At 46.2% G+C, this 22,256-nt stretch overlaps 1 protein-coding gene and 1 long non-coding RNA gene across 2 annotated transcripts in view; one reads left to right on the top strand and one right to left on the bottom strand.

Moving 5' to 3' along the window:
* The window catches only part of SUSD6 (sushi domain containing 6), a 93,871-nt gene extending 79,137 nt beyond the window's left edge, over positions 1–14,734 (bottom strand). Inside the window, exon 1 of the mRNA XM_023627992.2 lies at positions 14,358–14,734. The gene's annotated coding sequence lies outside the window, so the exon portion shown is untranslated. The remainder of the gene's footprint in view (positions 1–14,357) is intronic.
* LOC111770328 (uncharacterized) lies at positions 13,673–21,664 on the top strand. The gene is made up of 2 exons (XR_002803514.2): positions 13,673–13,815; positions 20,108–21,664. It is a non-coding gene; the product is annotated as an uncharacterized lncRNA (long non-coding RNA).
* The last annotated feature ends 592 nt before the right edge of the window (positions 21,665–22,256 follow it).

Here is a 22,256-nt window from a genome sequence, read left to right as displayed (position 1 = left end):
TTGTTCTCTGTCTCCCTCACTAACCTTATCCTCTACCCCAAGTTCCTAATTCACATATATTTTTTCTGCCATGAAAAAAACACAGGCTTTGGAATCACGCCAACCTTGATTCTAGCTCCAACACAGTAAATTACACTACTTGGCTTTTTAGAGCTTGGTTTTCTCACCTATAAAGTGAAGATAAGCTCACCTAGGTACAGCACCTGGCACAGAGCAAGCACTCAATACACTTCCTGCCTTTCCCTCTCCCCATGGGATTGTTCCTCTTCTTTCTTTTCTGGGCTCTGTGACTCTGACACAGTCTCTCCTTCTAGGTATCACACCTGCTACATCCAAGTGTTTAATCCAAAGGAGTGACTCAAATGATGACCATTTTAGTCACCACGTTATCTGTATAGTAGGCACATTCTGGGCACACAGTCCCATCAGCATCCTTCAAATTACTCTAGAGAGAGGACTGGTCACCTTATATAACTCAAATGATCCATTTGGTGAGAAAAAGCAACCAGAGGGGATGGAAAGACAGAGCTAAGAGTCACTTCTGCCCAAAAGCAAGGCATAAATAAAGGCCTCTGTAAGGTTAGGGTAGTACTTCCACATGCAACTAAAACCCCAAAAGGAAGATTCCCTTAATTCCACATTTACACATAAAAATTTCTAATTAATTCTGATAGCAAGAACATCTGCCAGTTTTACTAGAAGCACCATCTGGTTCATTTCTGATAAGGCCCAGGCACGACTTCGCATAGGCTAGGGACTGCCTAAAATATGGTTCCCAAAAGGCGGCATTGTAGATGACAGCTCCAAGGCAGCATGCCATTCCTCTCTCCTTGGTACCCTGAAGCTGCTCCTGCAAATTCATGATTAGGCCTCAAATAAACTCCAAAACTTCCAGTCATCACTCTTAAAACTAAAATTAATTTAAGCAAGTCTATCTTCAAAAACCAGATAAGTACTACAGAAATGTGATAAATAGCCTAAACAACTTGTGCTTTAGAGGGGTTTTCATAAAGCAGGTAAGAGGGTGGCTTCTCCAATCAAGAGTCTCATTTTGCAATTAGCTAGGACTAGGAGGGTCCTTTCCACAAGATTTTTAAGATCCTCCAAGGGTCCTCCTTTTGCCAAGCCAACAGGAAGCACTTGGAAGCACTTCACTGGAGGCCTTCAGACTGTCATAAATAAGAAAAGGAAATCAGGCTGGGGGTCAGAGGGGACTTGTCTGGAGGTGCAGTGACTTGGTTGGTATCTAGTATTGAAAAGTGAGTGCCTCAAGAGCAGCCCCCGCATACTCTTCAGATCCTAATAGAGAATTACAATATGTGAACCCAATACCTCGAGCAAGGATATATTCCAAAGAAAAATGGACTACAAGGTTTGCCAACCACCATTAAATGCAAATTTGGAAAAGGGTGTATTTGAAACACAGGAAAACAATACAAAAACTATCAAGTGCAAGAGTCTGTACAACTATGCACATTCCTTCCAGTCTACTAGGCAACCTTAAATTGGTAAAACTTCTGATATTGCATTGCCTGTATTTTTCACCAATGGGTAAGTATGCCATGTCCCCTGTGAAGAAGGGAGCAGGCAAATGCAGTAAAGTCCGGTAAAGAGAAAACCGAAAGGGTAAGGGTGAGAAGCACACTGTACAAACCCAAGGTGAGAAGTTGGGGCATCACAGCTCTGCCCCAGGACTGAGTTTGAAGATGAGAATCTCTCACTCTCTGGAAACAATCCTGGGCAGAAATCACTCTGAGTTTTTTCCTCTCAAAATGTAAACATACAGAACAGGTGCCCATAGTGAAATTCAAAACCTATTTCCCACCAAGTCTGGCTTCAACTCAACCATTCAGCCCCACAAACAGCCAGATAGTTCTGGAGCAGGTGGGAAGTCAGGGCAGTACCTAAGCGGCGTGGAGAGAGGCCTTGCCCTAGAGAAGCTGAGCCCGTCCTTGTGTGGGCCTTCCAGAATGAAAGAGAGAGAGATGAGCAGACTCAGGGCTGTGAGGCTATCAGTGTGGACTCCAGCAGCAGGGTAGTTTAACGGAGAAAGCAAGACCTGAATTTTCTGGACCTGAAGGAGTTCAGAGGCCTGAACCCATAACAAGGGTAGTGGTAAGGAGTCTACCACTTGCCAAGCCAGGAGGATGTGGAAGAAAAGAGAGAGAGAGGAAATAACCTCCACCCTTTTGTCATTCTTGATGCGGTCCATCTGCCTCAGAAAGTGGAGAAAGGGATGTGGTCCTAAGCTGGCCTCTCCCCCTCGCTCAGCCCCACCAAAGTGACCCTAGATAAATTCCCTCTGTCCAGACCAGTGCTGCATTTCACATGTGGAGCCCCGGCCAGTGCTTTGTGACTGACCACCTGTGAGGCCTCCATTCTTTGCTACCCGGGCTGACAAGGCAAGAGCTAAAATACCAGGGAGACCATGCAGGCATCAGCCCTATTTCTGATGCTAACTCAACATGTGGCCTCAAGACAAGTCACTAAATTACTCTGTGTCTCACTTTCCACTGTGTGAAGTGGGCATAACTCCCTCCTTGCTTCCAGCACAGTTGTGAGAATAACAGCTGATAAGTTAAAATTTACTGAGCACTGACTATGCACCAGATACCAGGCCAACTATTTTACATGTCTGCCCCAAACTCTATGTAGCAGATACTCCTGTTAACCACCATTTTCAGTTGAAGAAGCTGGGGCTTAACAAAGAGACTTACCCACAGCCACACACGCCAGATGGAAAATCTACCACTACAAAAGCAACGGTCAACTACTTCATATCACTTCTTCCCCAAATAAACTACCATTTGAGTATCTTTTAGTTGTCAGACACTGTACCTAGCGTTTTAAAATCCCATTTTATTTTATTTTCATAACAGTCCCATGAAGGGATATTTTTTTTTTTAAAGATTTTATTTTTTTCCTTTTTCTCCCCAAAGCCCCCCGCCGTTACATAGTTGTATATTCTTTGTTGTGGGTCCACCTAGTTGTGGCATGTGGGAACGCTGCCTCAGCGTAGCTTGATGAGCAGTGCCATGTCCGCGCCCAGGATTCGAACCAACGAAACACTGGGCCGCCTGCAGCGGAGCACACGAACTTAACCACTCGGCCACGGGGCCAGCCCCCATGAAGGGGTACTTTTAAACATAACTTTAATAAGTTATTTAATTTATACATGCCAATAGTGAAAAATTCAAATGACACAAAAAGAAAGTTTAAGAAGTTATTTTGTTACCTTTCATCACCCCAGCATTCCCCACCACAGTTTCCCACCCCAATATTTTGGTAGCTACCCTTCTAGAGACAGGAAGTGTTAATTAACATCATCATCTCCATTTTATAAATGATAAAACAAGATCAGAGAGGTTACATTTGCTCAAGGTCACACAGCTGGTAAGTGGCTGAGCTGAGACTGAAAGCAGGGTCAGTCTGACTCCAAGGCCGCCATCCTCCACTGCCTCCCCCTCAGTACCCACTTCTTAAGACAATCATCTGCTCTCATCATAGGAAAGGGGGAAACTATACCTGGCCCACAGCCACTCTTACTCCTCTACTTTCCCAACTAAATGGAAAACACAGGGCAGTCCAAGCACACCCTGCCCCAGCACCATTAGCACTGCTTTATGTTTCTTCAAATCTAAGCTGTCATGGGTGAGGCGTGACCTTCACCTCTAACCTCCTCACTGCCCACACAGGCTCATCTTCTGCCTCTGAAAACAAGGGCAGAACAATGGGAAGAGGAGGTGGAGCCTCCCCTACAGGAAACGCTGGGCTCCCGCGTCAGCAGCCAAAGGAAGGACGTTCCTTCGGGAGCCCTCGTGAGTTCTGAGGCAAAGACAGTGACCCTTTGGAAATAGCATGGGGGGCATCTCAGGGAGGCCCTGGACCTACCGCAGCTGCCTAGACTAAGAAGACACCTGCAGAAAGAGATAATGAAGATTGCAACAATGCCTAATATAGCGTAAGTTTGCAAAGCTGCTCAAAATCCCCATCACAGATCCCTTAGAACCCAAAGAACCCAGAATTTCTGTTCTGGCTTACCCCCAACTGGAACCTTTAATAAGTGAAAACTGCATGGATTTCTAGATACCAGGGTTTTATCCGTATGGCCTCCTCCTTCCTCCAAAAAATAAAAATAAAAGCCCCTCTGACTATATGGGAATGCTTTTCCTTAGTTAGGAGACGAATTACGTACACTTGCACATTTTTGTCCCATCAGTACACAAAAACATACTGACATACCAACCTTGACAGAATCTGTATTGACATGGGGCTGGGAAACCAGGAAAGGGGTGGTTTTACCACTTTTCATGAGCAAGTTAAAATTTATCAAGTCTGCAATAGGAGGTTTCCTATTTTCCAGCATGAGGCACCAATGTGTGATTCAGCTTGAGTCCCAGCTGACTCAGTGTCACTATTTATAAGTACAGTCACTGCTAAAGGTCTCCCGGTTACCAAAGGTCTTGGTTTTCCCATTTGTAAAATGGGACTAAAACTTTCCTCATAGTATTAATATGATATCTTATGTGAAAGCACATTGTAAAATGAAGAAATCTTTATTGTTATCAAAAAAGATGCCCAGCCTGCATAGTAAATACAGAGGAAACTTAAAACTAGCCCTTCCATCCTCAAGAGGCTTGAAATCTACGAGGGGAAAAGACTAACCAAAATGCTGGAGAACAACTCAAAAAATTTGTTAGACTGTGAGCTGCAAAGAATCCCTGTAGGGAGATGATTATATGGGAAAGAACATTCAATAAATACTTGTTCAATTAATAAATGAGTTCAGATGTGTTGCTTGAAAAATACCTACCTTGTTGCTATTCACTGAAAGTTTTACCAACACCAAAGGCTCTGAAATCTGTTCCTTCTACTGTTGCTCGCATACATCCCAAGAAAAGCAGTCAGCATCTGTAGAGAGCAGCCCTTCTTTCAAAGATGTGATTTTTCAAAAGCATACAAAGACTTTCAAAGGAGATGACCCACAAAATTATATTTTATAATTCCAGAAGTAATACAACCCCCAAAAGAGCTCCATTCTGGAGAACAAACAGAAACAAGCCATCCCGTGTTAACTACTGGCCTACAACCGGATTCACAGTGGATACACAGAGAGAGAGAGAAGTACAGAAGGCCGAACTGCAGATGCACATGTGTGAGCTGGATTTAAGGCATGACTGATGCCTCCTGAGGCTTTTGAAAGAATGACAGAGTTCTAGACACAAAGACCTGCACCTGAAAATTAGCAGGGGTGACTCTCTGGTCTTGGATCATAATTCTTAATGGGCCCTGTAGTTTGTTTTTGACTGGCCTTGCTAAAACATTTTGGACCACCTCCAATATCTTCTTTCCTTCACATCCTCCCACCTTGCTCTCTCTCCCTTTTTAATTCTCTACACCTGGTCAATCACTTATCAACCAACCAACTATCAAGGAGCTGAGTACAAAGAAGTAGATGAGACAGTCACCGATGTCTGGGGATTTCCAATCTCAGCTTATACAGAGATGGCTACCCACAGAGGCAAAATATACGTGGATGTACATTTATTGGGAGCTTTATTTGTGCAGGATTGTACTAGGTCCTTACTGCCCCCAGCAGGTTATAATGCACAGATATATCAGGAAAAGAGAGATCACAAATCAACAACTACATCTAAAGTTGAGGCTTGGAGATGGGAGAAAAAGGATTCCCTATGGCTTTCACGTCACTGATCCTATTTCCCTTCTCCCAATTTCTCACTGTTGAACCCACATCTGCTTTTCTCTCTTAATTAAAAATAAAGAAGATATTCCAGGGTCAGAAAACATTCCCACACTAAAAACTGATTAGTTAAAGCTGGAATACAGGAATCTTCACACTAGACCAAACTCCTAGACTTAGCTCACTCCACAGAGAAAGGCAATGTGCTGTCTTACGGCAGGGGAATTCTCTAAGCCCTTGTCCCTTCCAGGGTGATTGCTGGGTTGGAGCACAAGTGTCACTGAAAACACTAGAGCAACTCCTTCAGAGTAGTCAAGCTGAAAGCCTACTTTACACAATAGATTCCTCCAATACTACTCTCAAATTAAATAACCCATGGGTATTCCCCAGACTGTTAACTCCATGAGGGCAAGTATTGTGTCTATTTTGTTCTTTGTTCACAACTCTATACCAAGCACCGAACACAGGCACTCACTAAATACTCGCTAAAGAAATGACTAGATTTACTTCCTTTTGGTTTCTGCAGCAACCATTGACCCACCTCCCACCAGCCTGATGTCACAGCCCAACCAGATTATCAGCTCACAAATTACGACTTGAAGGTGCATGTAGAGAGAAAAAAAGATGGACCAATGAACTGTTATGAAACTCAACAAAACCCAGAGCCTGTTTTTCTTGCCATCCTACCGTGTAACAAGCAAAATCCCCACAGAACTGAAACGAGGAGGTAGATGGCCCTCCCATGGCAGAGTTTATACCTAGAGGCAGATGGGAATCAAGGATTGATAAAGGTGTGGACCAGCCAACATACCATTCGTTAATTCTCTAGAAATGTCTTGAGCACGCCAACTGAAAGAGCAGCACCCAGTGAACATAAAACTGCTCACTGACTTTCTGGGATGGGAAAAGCTAACACATATGACCTCAGCCTAGGAAGCTTATTTCTGGCTGGTCAGAGATGTGTTTTCACACTGTACTTGGATGAATTTGGGATCTCACATAAAATAAACCTGAGGAAATCAGAACCATAGTCATGAAGGGTTCTGGTCTGCTAATGGGGTGGGAGGGAGGGGACATTAGCCCTCCCAAACAGCATGTTCTCAATTATCAGGCAGTCCTACTACACCTAGGATGCCACCAGCACCTGCCACTGTCCACCTAGGCAGGGGGACTCAAAGGAGAAAATGACTCAGAGAACATGTCCCACTGGCCTAGAGTCAGGTGGCATTTTTTGAATTGCAAAGAAGCACAGGACAAAGATAAAATAGTTAAGTACGTTCACCCTGCAAACAGCACCCATTTTAAAAACAGTTCTTCCCTTAAAGACTCATTCTCCTTTGTAATTTCACTATTAGACACAAAACCATAATTACAGAAGGGGCTTGAACTTGTCCTGATAATACGAACCACACATCCTGCTGGGATCCCAACCCCCTTTCGTGGGACAGGCCCAGAGGAGAAAAGAAGTTGATCACACCAGGGTAGAACAAGCAGTAGACTAGGGCTCAAGAGCCCTGGCTTCTCCCCTGGCCTTGTCACCATTCAAAAGCAAGTCAGCTCTAAGCATCCATTTTCCATTTTTCCTTTCTATAAAGTGAGCAGGTAGAATGAGATGATCTTCCAAGTCCCATCCTTCTAACTCTGGCATTTCATGAGCCTACATAGTCTCTCTCGTCACATACTTAGTTTGCTGTGCAAGGAGTTTTGGCAACACGTGGACACTCCACTACAAAATTCGAATCTTCAGATAGGAATCTTGTCTCAGAGCCTTTTGAGCCTCTGAGGACTTGGGAATAGAACTTGCCTTAACAGGGAGAGCCCACTCCAAATCCAAAACTTTTGGCAATGAATTGTGGCAGGGATGTTATGGCTACATTCACACATATTTACTTACACACACACACACACCCCCACGAGGGAACTTTCTGGAAGAACCAATCCCTTGGGTTTGGCTCCAGGTACAGGAGCCTAATACAGGTATAGGAGAAGAAAATTCAGGTTCCTGGTTTTTGTCTGGCTTGTGCCGGACAAAAGGGCATGCGTGTGCCCTGTGTCCCACGTTTCTCTAGGGTAGAACCATCTGGACCTGCTGATAAAAAAAATCCAGTCACCTGCACATGCATACTTTCAAGAGATTTTGGTAGGGATCTAGGAGCAGGGAAAGCAAGACCAGCTATTGATCATGAATGCTGGTAGTTCCAATTAGGACAAGGGTAAAGGGAGGCATTGTATTATTTCAGTAATACAGCTGGTAGGATGTAAAACCACCCAGGGGCAGATCCTGTAGAGGAAATAACACTCCCAGCAGCACCATCTGTTCCTCTTTGTGTCTGGCATGATGTATATTTTTAACCTCAGGTGCAACTGAGGTCCACCAGCAAAAGCCCTGTGAGAGCTGTCCTCAAGAGCATTCTTTCTCAGACCCACATTTTAATCGCACTCACAGCCCTCTCCCTCCCCCTACCTCGCTGGTTGGCTATCTATTCAGTAAGCATTCCACTCCCCAGCCTAGCAGAAGCCTCCAAGCAGGTGCACAGAACCCTGGCATGGAATTTTTCACATGGAAAGAAAAAGCTTCTGAGAACTATAAACTACATTTGATAAGGAAGGCTCTACGAGGTTCATGGCAAAGTTCTCTCCATAAAACACAATGGCACGTTTTAGAACTGAGGCTTCACACTGAAAATCCGCTTTTTTTTTTAAAGCAGTAGTACATGTGCAATGAATTTAGGCACTACTGCATCTGTCAACTCTCACTACTGTTTAACGTTTTGCACCAAAGATTCGGAAATAATGCTACTGGAAAGTTCAAACTTCATAAACACATGATTAATTTTTTTTCGTAATATCTTTTCTTAATTCAGGAGAATATCCTCAAAACTACAGGATCAAGAGATTTTGCTGTAACACTGTTCTTCCCCAAACAAACTGCATAACCAAGTAGAATGTTAACTCCAAAGCAGAAATATGGATGCAGCTTTTAAATTCTCTCCCTGAGAAACGAAAACATATGTCCACATAAAACCTTATACATAGATGTTCATAGCAACATTACTCATAATAACCAGAAAACAGACACAATCCAAATGTCCACTAACTGATGAATGAACAAACAAAATGTGGTATGTCTATACAACAGATTATTCAGCAATAAAGTGGAATGAAGTAGATACATGCTACGACACGGATAAACCTCAACAACATTATGTTAAGTTAAAGAAGCCGACTACTAAAGACCACATATTGTATAATTCTGTTTATATGAAATGTCCAAACAGGTTAACTATAGAGAGAGAGTAGATTAGTGGTGGCCATGGGCCGAGGGCATTGTAGAGGAATACTACTAATGGGGTTTCTTTTGGGGGTGATGAAATGTTCTAAAATTAGATTATGGCGATGGTTATACAACTTTGTAAACACACTAAAATCCACTGAATTGTACACTTTAAAGGGATGAATTTTTTAACATATAATGTCTCAATAAAGCTCTTTTAAAAAAAAATGTATGACAAAATAAAATCACCTCTCAAAAAAAAAATCCCCTTGTGCAGACTCAGAAATAATCTAGATGTATAAAGAGGGGATATTTAAATCATAGGTGATCTATTTGATGGAATATTATAAAGCCTTAAAAATAACCATAAAGGCTATGTGCCACAATTAGGAAAATGCTTATCGTGTAACGCTAAATGAAAAAAAATAGAACAAAAAATTAAATATACAGGGATTATCAATAAAAGATAGAAAAAGTAGAATACATGGAAATGATGTTTGTGTTAGGATGGCAGAATCACGGTGATTTTTCCCCCTTTATTTTCCAAGCTTTCCGTAAGCTTGTCATAGTGTACTGACAATTTAAAAAAATAAAAAAATCCCCCTCAGTCTTCCCTCAGTCTGCCTTGGCTCAATTTAAAATGCAAAATAAGTAAAACCACCTGGTTCTTGTGTTCAAGTTCCCTTTTTAAAACTTCCAGCCACCTAGTTTATTGAGATAACGGAGAACAACCCAAAGAAGGAAAAATGGGATAAACAGACTTCTATACCACATTCCCACAAGCCAGCTTCCTTTTACTGGCTTTGTCAGAAGCTGAAGGCTAGTCTACCCAAATTTCAGCAAGGAGAGTCTACACACAGGGCAATTCCACACTCTCATCTTAGTCTTCTGTGGGTGAGGCCAAGTCACTGCTGGCAGGAGGTTGGATATGGAAAGATTAGAAGCTCCCCCTCCCCAAGAAAGGATGGTAAGAAAGAAAGGCAGCTGGGAAAGAGCCCCTATTCGTGTCTCTTCTCTGAGGTTTTGTGTGCAATACCCAACCAGAGGAGAAAAGAATCCTCAATCTTTTAACTTCTCACCACAGAAGATTCTCTTCCGAGTAATAAAGAATTGTCAGTCACCACCTCTGCAGTCCGCAAACCCACTGAGAGGCTATTACAGTCATCAGGAATACCAGGCTAACTTTCCCAAATCAAGCAATGAGGCCCTGCCAAAAAGTATAACACTTGTGTATGGGGAAGAGGGAGAGTACATTTAAGGGCACACTGCTATCACGTAATTTTAAGGATCTACTAACACTGGCGACAGTAACAGGGTACTACATCTGTTTCTGCTTGAGAAAAATGCTTCAATAATATCCTGTTTCTGATTCCTGGCAGGCAGCCTTCAGATGTTTCAAGGGTGGCTATTTTCCTTTTTTGAGATGTAAGAACCAGAGAGGCAGAATACATCACAGCAACACCAGAGTCTGTGAAACCCATTTAGTTCTCACTACAGCTGCATTTTCTGCTGTTGCTATACTAGCACCTTCGCACACACTCAACTGTCCCCCAGCCCTAACAACAGCACAGGTGGCCTTTCACGGCTGAAGTGACCCGGCTCGATGTCACTGCAAAGTCTACCAGCAGAGTGGAGACTTTCAGACTCAGGTAAGAACCAGAGGATGAGAGCGCTAATAGAGGAACCCTGCTGGTTTCTAGGCCAAAGGAGTAAAAGGGAAGAAAAAGGACATGGTCAAACACACGTGAGCACAAGAAAAAGGAAACATTCACAGGTACCTGGCAGGCTCTGCCACTAAAACCTAAGACTTGTAAGAGGCACCTCTTTCCCCAGCACCTCTGCTTTTACAGATAAAGGTTTTTACACAGAGACACTCCAGAACTTACAATCATCCCAGGGAACAATGGCTGTTGCCTTGAATCCAAACCAGGGTGGGAGTGAACAGATCTTGATGCTCAAGGACAGTCTCCCCAGTGCTGTCCTGAAATTGCTTCACTGGTCTCAGATCCACAGCTGTCAGCAGCTTCAAATACCATCACAAAACCCCCAGCCCCAACCTCAAGCCGCATCCTTCACTCCCACCAACATGGAACTACCCCTTCCCACATTACAGGCATTATTTCTCACTGCTCTGGTTTCCAAGTTTCCTGAAATGTGGCAACATAACTTAAGAATATTAATTTTTAAAAAGCCATTCCACTACATGAAGTCTCACTTTGGTCGGATATGTGGGTGGCCACCAGACTGAAGCCATCTTGAGGAGAAAGCATCTCTATTATCATATATGCATTTGTCCCAATGTTTACCCTTAACCTAAGTGTCCTAACCCTCAACACTCAAGTCTGCACAGGAGCAGCATTTGCTTTCAAAGTTCTAAAAAAAAAGTGGGGGAAGTGGGGGGACTGGGCTTGTTCCTCTATTTGCTCCTTCTCATCTTTCTCCTATTGCTTGAAGGAATGCTCCCTAAACAAGACTTCTCTACTGCCCAGGCAGATAGAAGGGGGAAAAATGAACCCTGCTTGTCAGCTTCAACTAGGAGATCACATGTCAACTCAGGAGTTCAGTAAAATGCTTCATGCAAGGCAATTACACAACCGGGCCCAGCGCATCTGCTGACATTCAGGCCTGTAATGGCCATTACAGCCCTGCTGCTACCTCTCCGTGAAGTGTCCTTGGAAATGGGAACTGGAGGAGAAAGAAAAGCACATGTGCTGCCTGGCTTTCTTTCTCTGCCTGCAAGCGGCTCTGCTAAAGACATTCTCCCCAGTTCACTTGTTTTGGTACAGAAATGAGGAAGATTACGTGACTCACTAATTTTTTTAAAGATCCTGTAATTCTCCAACTTCACAGACAGATACCATTAGTTACCTGGTTGTCAGAAGAGCTAAAGATATGGAAAAAGAGCACAAGGAAAGATTTGAAACAAAAGGCAGGTTTTTATCTAGGGGATGAGAAAGTATGGAGTGAAACAATGCTCAGTAGCAACAAACTAGAAAGAAGTTCTTACTTTTAAGAAGTCAAGTGAATTACTACCTTTGGAGGGTGTATGGGTATGTGTATGGAGGGAGAGGGTAGCTGTAGGAATTGCTGCCCCAGTAACAGCAAAGGAGGAAATCCCCTGCCAGGAGACGCACCATTACATAAGAGCACATGTTCAATCCCCACATGATGGAGACCTGCCAGGCAACCAGACAAAGTGCTGAGGTCTCTTCATCTGACAGCCTGCATCTGTAACACCTAATTCTACTTTTCTTCCTTTTCTTTCTGTGTGCCCTAATTCTGAGCTTTGAGAAGCCAGGCCTCAGCAAATAAGTTGAACTCTGTCATTTAACAGTGGTTTTGATCTCAGGATTTAAATACCGCAGGGCAGATGGTGGGCAGCCCTACTCTGAGTACCCAGAGACCTGTTCCCATCTAGCTGTAGGTGAGGATTTGTTTCATGTGCCATTTCTACTACAGTATCCAAAAAGTCAATTTGTGGACAGGAAGTCCTCTCTATCAGGCCTCATACCACTACTGTCCTCTGTTTAACTCATTGGGCAGAAGCTCCTTAAGCAGCAAATAGCCACGAGTGAAAATTAACAAACCAAAATAAACTGACTTATAGACTGTGAAGTACTTAAGGGTATGGTTGAGTTCTGACTTATTTGCTGCAGTATCCCCAATATCTAGCACAGCACCTGGCATACATTCTGTATCACATAAATACCTGTGAGTACTGAATGAAAGAATAAATGGATGAACAGAAGAATGCTGTGCAAACATACCATAAACGTGTACCTTGGAGAAAGAGTTAAGGATGCTCGTGATCTGAGACATATCCTGAAGAAGTAGTGCTTTGAAAATGTTCTGGAAAGCCTCCAGTTTCAATTTTAACAAAAAGTAAGCAAACTAGAAACTAACAGTACAATCTGGTAGTTAAGAGTGTGGGCTCCACCATGAGCTACCTTTGTGACCTTGGGCAAGCTACTGAATTTGTCTGGCTTTTGTCTTGACTGGAAAAATGGGAATAACAACAATATCTATCTCAAAAGTTTGTTATTTATTAAATGAGATTAAGCTTAGCACAAAGCTTGGTAAACAGTAAATCCTCAATAACTTTTCCCTACTATTGCTATTACTGTTACACTGTTAAATACCTCCTTTATTGAGGGGGAGATAGACATATCTCCCCCCCAAACTCTGAAATTTTTCATTCTGGTTGAATATGCATCTAGCTAAACCAAAGCCCAGAAAATTCAGAACTCAATGCCAAGCGCATGTCTCTACTAGCCTCCACTAGATGGTGACAATTTGGGTGTGGAATTCCCAAAACAGAAAAGGTGTGTGTATGCATCATCTATACGCATATTTTAAACCAGAGAGATTTAAAGAGCAAGAAATGAATTAACCACTGTGAAAAGGAAAGACACACTTCCCACCTCTGCAGATCTAGAAGGGGAGTAAACACCTATGATTTAATTGAACTGGGTCCTTTTACCGCACCTCTCTACAAAGCACACACGAGCCTAGTTAGCAAGAGCAACAAAGCCCAGCATGCCGCCTGCCATCGAGAGAACATTCTGTGGGAACAGCAGCATCAGGCCTCTGTGCCAAAACGCGAACTTCCCTCGAACCAGCCCAGGACTTCCTTTTGACGCCTCTTCCCTCCCGGGTCTCAGGGTTCCCAAAACCACCTCCCCCGCCTAATCTCGTTTAAGATAACTTCTTCCACTTCCGCAGCCCCGCAGCCCCACCGCCACAACACTGCGGGAGGGTCGGACCTGCGCTAATTATCTGGAGTCTCTAAAAACCAGGAGTAAAAAAGAAAGTCTACATATACAAACAGGAAGTGGTTTCGGTGAGTTTCAGCCCGGATAAGAAATAGTTTCTGAGATACAAGACGAGACGAGGCGCGGGGGCTCCAGAAAGCTCCGGCACTCCCCACCCGGGCTCCACGGCTTCCTCGGAAGCCGCCAAGCCCCCGTGCCGGCGCAGGGCCCGCAGCTTTAGTTGGCCGGAGGAGGCAGTGAGAAGAGTAATAAAGAAAGGGGGCCTCCGCCACCTCCTCTCCAGCGACCTGCAGAGTGGGGGCTGTCCCCCGAACTCCCGGGCGGGGAGCACGACCCCGGCCACCAAGCCCTTGCCGCACACCGGCCGTCCGGTCCTCCCCCCGGCCTCGCACAGGCCCCCGCCGCCCTCCCGGCACCGCGCCCGGGCGGCCCACGCCAGCGCGGGGCTCGCGGCCGGCCGGCCGGGTGACAGCGGGGCCAGCGCCGAGGGCAGCCGACGCCGGGCTCCCCCGCGTCCCTCCGGGCGGCGCGCGCCAGCCCCGCGCCCCTGACAGCCGGCCGGGCGCGCCAGGGACACAATGCCTGCACCCCTGCCGCGGTGACAACTCACCCGGGGAACAGCGCGGCGACCTCCGGGAGGGGGGCGCTCGCAGCCTCCGCGGCGCCGGGATCTGCTCCGCCGCCTGCGCGCGCCCGCAGCCCTCCGGGTTCTAAGCGAGGCCCAGCGTGCCGGTCTGGCTGGCGCGGCGGGAGGAGGAGGAGGACGAGGCGGGAGACAGGAGGCAAGGCTGTCTCCGGCTGAGGAGAATAGAACGCGGCGGTCGTAGCGGCGGCGGCGGCTGCGCCCGCGTCACTGGGCCAGCTGTACCGCGCGGGCGGGGTAGGCCCGCGGAGGGGGAGGGGAAGGGGCGGGCAGGGGGCGGGGCCAGGCGCGCACGCAACAAGCGCCGGCGTCGCGCCGCCGCGACCGCTGGGCTGGGAGGCCCCGCCGGCCGACGGCTGCCAGCACGCACGCGCCGCCGGCCGGGCGGCACGCCCCGCGGGAGGCGAGACTGGGTTGGGCCGGGGAGCCTTAAAGAGACAGTCGCACCGACTGCGCCGGGGTGGACTGCACCGTGTTCGCAGTGCGCTCCCCAGTTCTTTTACTATTATTATTACTTAGATTTTTTTGGATATTATTTGGATTGTTGGTTTACTAGTCTTTGCAAAGAATTGGTTTGTTCTCAGATTCACAAGGCGCTTTCACGCGGGTTGCTTGTTAGCTCTTGGATGGCTCGCCTGACCTATGGCTGGGCCAGGTCATTATCTCTTATTAAGCAGTACTTCTCCAACTAGGGTGCGAGCCTGCCAACCTCAGAATTGCCCTGGGGGGAGGGGCGGGTGTAAATGCAGCTTCAGGGCCCTATCTTCAGCCTTCTGATTCGGTGAAGTCGCACTCAGGAGTCTTTCTTCTAGCAAGCATTCCGAAGTGATTCCTCAGCACACGGCGGACCTCAAGGTTAAGAACAAACACGGAGGTTCAGAGCCAGGACAAGCAGAGTGCGGGCTGGAACTCCGCCACACCCCTAACTTTATTTCCTATCCTGAGCCTTGCCTCCTGGGCTGTTTTCCAGCATACACTGTGGAGCAGTTGGTGCGCTGTATGGCTACATCTTTTATTGGTGATGTCTCACTGCGGCCCTAGCAGATAAGTCCTCCGTTTATGTGTTTACAGGGCTTGTCGCCCCGTGATGGCTAAGACTGTGACTCTTATCTTGGTGCCCCGGGGCCTTGTTCAGTGCCTGTCTCAGAGGTGCTCAATAAATGTGGAGGCGCACCTACTGAGAATCAGTGCCAGAGTCTGGGCTTGGACCCATGGACTTCAGCCTTTGCTGCAGCTTGGGTCAAGCAGGCCCCTACTCTTGGGTGCCCTTTGGACAAAGATACTCCCCCTCAGGGCCTCTCCCCAAGCCTAGTTCTAGTAGGTTCTCTGGAAAAGGGTTGTGAATTAACAGGCTTGTCCTGGAGGTAGCTCAACAAGGCAAGCAGAGCGCCCCTCCCCCCATGCACACACACCCAGCCCCAAGAGAACCCTCCCCTCTGCAACCCACAGAACCTGCGCCTGTTGCTCCCTTTTCCAAGAGCCTGGCCCTGCTCTGCCTTCTTTCTCACTGGAGGAGACTGACACCCTCCCTTCCTGCTCACTTCCATCTTCCGCTGGGGCTGCACTGCCCAGACCACTACGGGGTTGAAAAGCAAACATTAGGTCTGCCTGGGTCTCAACAGAGCTCAACAACCCAGTGTGGACTGCAGGAACACCCCAGGCAGACCCAAGGCCCGGGACAGGGAATTAGAGAAGACAGATGAAAAGAGTAAGAGAGGGCACATCATCCGCAAAGCAGCTTGGTGTAGTGGGAGATGGGGAGGCCCGGTATTTCAAGCCCCTGGCTTTGCACAGCGGTTTGGGCGCTAACCGGCTCCGTGAACTCTCACATTGTAAAATGGCTTTGGAGACCCTCTGCAGGTCTGTTACTCCCTGCCTAAAAATCCTCCACTGGACCCCCAGTGTCCACAGAACCAAGTCAAAGTCGGAGCAAGGACTGTGTGTGGTGCTCTCCCCAATCTGGCCCAGCTCCTCCAGGTCCCTCCACACACCTCACACTCCAGCCTCCCCACACCACCTCCGTGCCTCTGACCAGGCACCTACTTTCACATCTCAGAGCCCATGCGCACACCATTCCCTCTGCCTGCAATGCCCTCCCCACCTAACCCTTTGCAACCTTTCCAGAGCTGCTCCTCTGCCCTTCTGTGGCATTTTGGGTGAGCCTCAGTTTAGCATGCATTTCCTTCTGCTGTATATTGCCAGGATCAGAGGCAAGTCTCTCTTCTCCCCAGCCTCTCCTCCCCCACCATTTCGCCTCCTGCCTGAGGTTCCACAGGCCTCCTCTATAGAGCTGAGCAAGAGCCCCTATTATAGTGGGCATGTGGGCCTTGCTCACGTCGCCTGCAAAGTGGGGGTGGTATTCCCTGGCCTAGGCTGAATATTTTTATGCCATTGAAGAGACAACTCTCAAGATGAGAGTTAAGAATAATTTAGATTTAGAGATTCTCAAGTGGGAGAAACTATTGATTTTTTTATAATTAAAATTTTTTTTTAATTTTTAAAATTTAACAGCTTTATTGAGATACAATTCACATACCATACTATTCTGTTTAAATGTGTAATTATATATTTAAAGTATACAATTCCAATGGTTTTTGGTATATTTACAGAGTTGTGCAACCATTACTACAATCAATTTTAGCACATTTTCATGATCCTAAAAAGAAACTCTATACCCATTTGCAGTCACTTCTCATTTCCCACCCTCCCCCACCTCCCACCCTAGGCAACCAGTAATCTACTTTCTATCTCCGTAGATTTGCCTATTCTGGACACTTCATGTAAAGGGAATCATATAATATGTGGTCTTCATAATTGATTTTTTGTGTGTTTCTTACACCTAAGATAATGACTTTTAAGGCCAGAGCTAATTTTTTATTTTCACATATTTGTTTAATCTCTGCCTGGTTCTGAAAGGACTTAAGCTGGCTTTTTGAGCTAATATTCCTGGGTCCTTCCAGATTTTCAGTACCAGTCTTAATACTCTAAGTCTAGGCACTGGAAAATGGCTTGGGAGTTAGACCCAGGTTGGTGGTGAGTGGAGGAGTCAATCATCCCACTTTGCCTGGGGCTAAGGAAGGGAGTTCCAGGGACTTGGGACTTCCTAGTGCTAAAACTAGGACAAGCCTGGCCAAACCTCGATGAGCAGGTCACTGGGTGGAATAAGTCAGAGGGCCTGGTTCTCCGTCCTCTCCCAGGAGTCTAACCCAGAGCCTGTGCCTCTGCCACTTACAGGGCTGGAAAGAGGAGCTTGGCTCCCTGCAAGTGAAGAGAAAAGTTTCAGAATTAGTACGTGGTACCTCTGCTGTTATACGTAATAACAACAGCAGGAGTAACAGCTCCTATTTATGGAGCACCTACTGTGTGCCAGTTACTTAGCAGGGATTTTATACATGTAACCACTAATTTTGATAACAATCCTCCAAATTAAGTATCGTTAACACCACTTTACATGTGAAGAAACAGGCTCAGAGAGATTTTTGTGACATCAAAAACCACATAGCATATATGTTGCAAACCCAGAATTCCATCTTGTCTGTTCCCAAAGTCACACTGTTCCAAATAAATCATACGGCCCCTCCTACCCCCAATAAAAATAACAAGTAATAACCAAACTGTCCTTACATGTCTCTAGATCTTTTACAAAGTGCTTTCTTGCACACCAGCTCATTTTATCTTTACAACACCCCCATAAATGAGATAGTCTTATCCCCCAGTTTTACCTACAAGGAAGTTGAGGCACCAAGCAGATTCCAGGACGGGAATTAGCTTGGGGGTTTTTGTTTCGATTTAAGATTCTCTGGGCAGCCGTAGAAGCCCTGCAAAAGTAAAGAAGTAAAATTGCTTGACCCCAGGGGAGGTGGAAGTCTTCAAACCATCTTCTCCAAGGAAAGTCAAGGTCCAAGATGGGTGGGCCGGGCAAGGCTGGGCTGACACAGCTGAGGGGTGGCTCCCACTCCTGGGGAGGCAAATCCTGAGCTCACAGGGTTGTTGAATACGTGGACCTGCACCATCACCCAGCGCACCCCTCCTCAGAGCATGTCGGACCTGTGACAGCCAGGCTTGGTGGCCCAATCCCTGTTGGCCACTGATCAGAGGGGATTTGCAGAGGGCAGAGCTCTGAGCAGCAACTATGATTCCCTGCCCACCCCAACCCTGACCCCAGCTCTGGAAAATGGGCCCCTGAAGCCATGTGCACCTGATGCTGCCCAGTCACCAGGTGTGTAAGAGGGCCACTGAGCCCCTCTTTTTCTGAAGCACTGACAAGTCTTTGACGACACTTTTATCCCTGACACAGACCAGGTAAGCTGGGTAAAACTATTCACCCCATTTTATACTTGAGGAAAAGTCAAGGTGGCAAAGAGAGCGTCTGCCTGCCATGTCCACATATGTTGCTGCCCAGCCTCCCTCCACAGATGCCAGCCAGCCTGGTCACCTGCTCCTCCTCTGTGCCCTTTGTCCAAGGGCTAGGCAGTGACTCTGGGAGGCAGCCAGCTGGGAAGGAGGAAGATAGTGGGGGCAGCGATGGCCTGAGGCCCTTCCAGACAGAACCAGCCCACAAACCCCACCCACACTTCTCGGGTCACTTGACACTGCATTCCCTTGGTGACTTTCTTCCTCAAGGCTGCCCCGACTGTTCCTATTCACGTGACTTAGTGGTGGGGAGGCAGGGTTGTGATTGGCTCCCTAGCTCTGAGCTGCAGGTGGATGGAGGAATGGAGCAGTCCCACTTCAAACTGTCAGAGGTGGGGCTGTGAAGCTCGGGCAGCCACCGCGCCTCGGAAGGGCCTGTTGGCTGGCCCATTAAGGTCAGGTCCCCTTTTGGCAGGTCAGGGCCAGACACTCTGGCCCTACTCAGAGTATTTTGAGGATGCTGATGACAGAACCCAAGGTGCAGCTTTAACCCCGAGCTATGTTAATCAATTCTTCAAAAAGCTCCAAACTATTTAGGTATGTCATACTGTCTGCCAGGCACTGTGCTAATGGCTTTACCTACGTGATCTCATTTAAGCCTTGTGGCAACCTGTAAAATAGGTAAGTGAATAAATAAATAAATAAATAAAAATACTAAATAGCTCAATTAATTAATTTAAAAAATACTTTTATCTCCATTTTGCAGATGAGGAAACTGAGGTACGGAAAGGTTAAAGATGCAGCCACGGCCACAGTTACTAAGTAGCAGGGCCAGGCCTCTTTACCTCTTAGGGAATACAGCTGCAATTTGCACTGCAAAAGACAAATGTGACTTTTCAAGGGGGACGAGAGCCCGTTACCTGCAGTGATGTGCAGGAGTCTACGAGCACTGTCTCCCAAGAACCAACTGTAAGGTTTCCAAGATTTTTGTGAGCTGGTTGTTAAACACAGCCTTTATTAAAACTAAATTACATGGGTGGCTGGTCCCTTAGCTGAGTGGTTAAGTTCGTGGGCTCCACTGCAGCGGCCCAGGGTTTCACTAGTTCGGATCCTGGGCGCGGACATGGCACTGCTCATCAGGCCATGCTGAGGCAGCGTCCCACATGCCACAGCTAGAAAGACCCACAACTAAAATATACAACTATGTACTGAGGGGATTTGGGGAGAAAAAAGTAGAAAGAAAAAAACCCCACTAAATTACGTATACGTAAAATTAAATAAATTATATTTTTAAAGTAATAAATATCCCAAACTTATCACTTCCTAATTATTTTACTACATTTCATTCTTCTCCATGCCTTCAGGTTTATTTACATCTATTGTATACGTATGGTGGAAATACTATATAATGTTATGCTACTTAGCATCTCTTCCCAACTCCACGTTCAACGATGGACGTCTCATCCAGCTTAAATCAGACGTGGCGGAAGTACGGTTAACACCACGGAAATTAGCAAACGCTGCAAATCAGGCCCCACTCCCAGAACGAGTTGTTAAACATTTACCAGGACGTGTGTCTGCGGAAGCCACCGTGTAGGAACAGAGAACCAGCACCAGTGGCCCGGCTAGGTGAGCTCACCAGTGAAGCCGGCAGCGTGAGTGGGGCAGGGAGCCCAGGTACCCCTAGGAGGCAGCCAGACTCCAGAGATTCTCCATTTAACAGGGAAGGTGGGTGAGAAATATTTGATCACCAAAAGTGCGTCAGTTCCCTCTGCCTCCACTGAGGTGGACTACAAAGATTTCTTTTGTTTAATCCCCCGGTAGAGGTGGACCCCCAGTTACCAAGGGAGACGGGGCAGGAAACAGAGCCACCCTGCCTGAAAGAAGCCGCGGGTCCCCAGCGCCTTGTCAATGCCTGCCCTCTAGTGGTGGGAGTGAGAATGCAGGCCTCTGCCCTCTAGCCTTATGGCAAGATTCTCAAATCACTCCCCACATGGAGCACAGCACAGCAGGGACAATCCTTGTGCGACAGACAAATGGACCATGGACAGAAGCACCTGCTTCAAACAAGAGGGTCCCAACTATTCCCTCAGAACCTAGGCCTCCTTTGGATACCAAGTATTTTGTAATATCCTCTTACTTCCATGAAATGAAAATCACACAAAAAAAGGATCTGCCTACACACGTAATTACAAAAAGATTAAATAAATGCATACGTATGTTCACCAAGAGATGTCTATCAAAAGAATGTTCACGCACCATATTCACAATAGACGAAAACTGGAAACAACCCAAAGGCCACTTACGGTAGAATGGATAAATATGTTGTGGTATGTCCATATGATGGAATACTATGCAGTGATGAGAAGGAACAAACTTCCAATTCACACGACAGCATGGATGAATCTCACAAATATAATCTTCACCGAAAGAAGCCAGACTCACAAAAAATATGCACTGTATGATTCCATTTATATCAAGGTCAAAGGTAGGCAAAATTAATGTAAGATGTTAGAAGTTCGGATGATAGTTCCCTTTAGGAGGAATTTTGACTAGAAAGGAGCATGAAGGGACTTCCACAGTGCTGAGAATGTTCTGTTTCTTGAGCTGCATGCTAATTACACAGGTGTGTTCATTTTGCAAAAATTAGTGCATTATATACTTACGGTTTGTACACTTTTTCGAAGTACATAATTGTTCAATGAAAAGTTTACTAAAAAAAAAATCCATTAATCAACCAATCCAATGCTCACAACTAGAATCATTATGACTTTGGAAACTATAAATGTAGATGGATGTAGACATGTGGTTTTAGTGACTCAGACGCCTTGAGCAATGTTGCTGGCTGCTACGTGATTTTTCTGAAATGGTGAGCTCTTGGCAAAGTGCTAAAAAATAAAGCATACTCTTCCCACAATTTATATGATAGTTGTATTTCTGATTGTTATAAACAGGGTTTTTTTTTCTACATAAGCATTCAGTGGGGCATACAAGAATCTGTGGAACACAGGATGGTTCCTTGCCGTGGGGGGCTGTCCTGTCCATTGCAGACTGACTAGCATCCCCACACCCTCCCCTGTCTGTGAAATGTGGGTGATGGCAGCATCTACTTTGTAAGGCTGTTGTAAAGATTAAACGAGTTCATTTCAATAAAGTGTTTGGAATAGAGTCTAGCACAGGGTGAGCACAAATAAGTGCCTGATATTATTTTTATCACCCTGATCCCCCACCCCCTAAAGGCCAGTGGTGCTGTCAATCATCATAACCACCAAACCTTCCCCACAGGTGTCCAAACGACCCTTAGAGGGTGACACTGTCCATTAAGAACCATGGCTTTAAAACCACTGGATGTCCAGAGCTTACAACACGTGTCAGTCTCACTCACTTACTCGTTCAGTCGTTCGCTCACTCACTGAGCATGTGCTGAACTGCTTTGTTCCAGACCCTGCCCTCAGATTGCTGCTAGGCTGAGTGGGGAGACAAGGAGGTCCACAGACACTCACAACACAACAC

This window comes from Equus caballus, chromosome 24, assembly GCF_041296265.1.
Source record: "Equus caballus isolate H_3958 breed thoroughbred chromosome 24, TB-T2T, whole genome shotgun sequence".
Classification (NCBI taxonomy): domain Eukaryota; kingdom Metazoa; phylum Chordata; class Mammalia; order Perissodactyla; family Equidae; genus Equus; species Equus caballus.
Note: the sequence above shows the minus strand (reverse complement) of the source record. Positions and strands in the feature narration are given on the sequence as shown.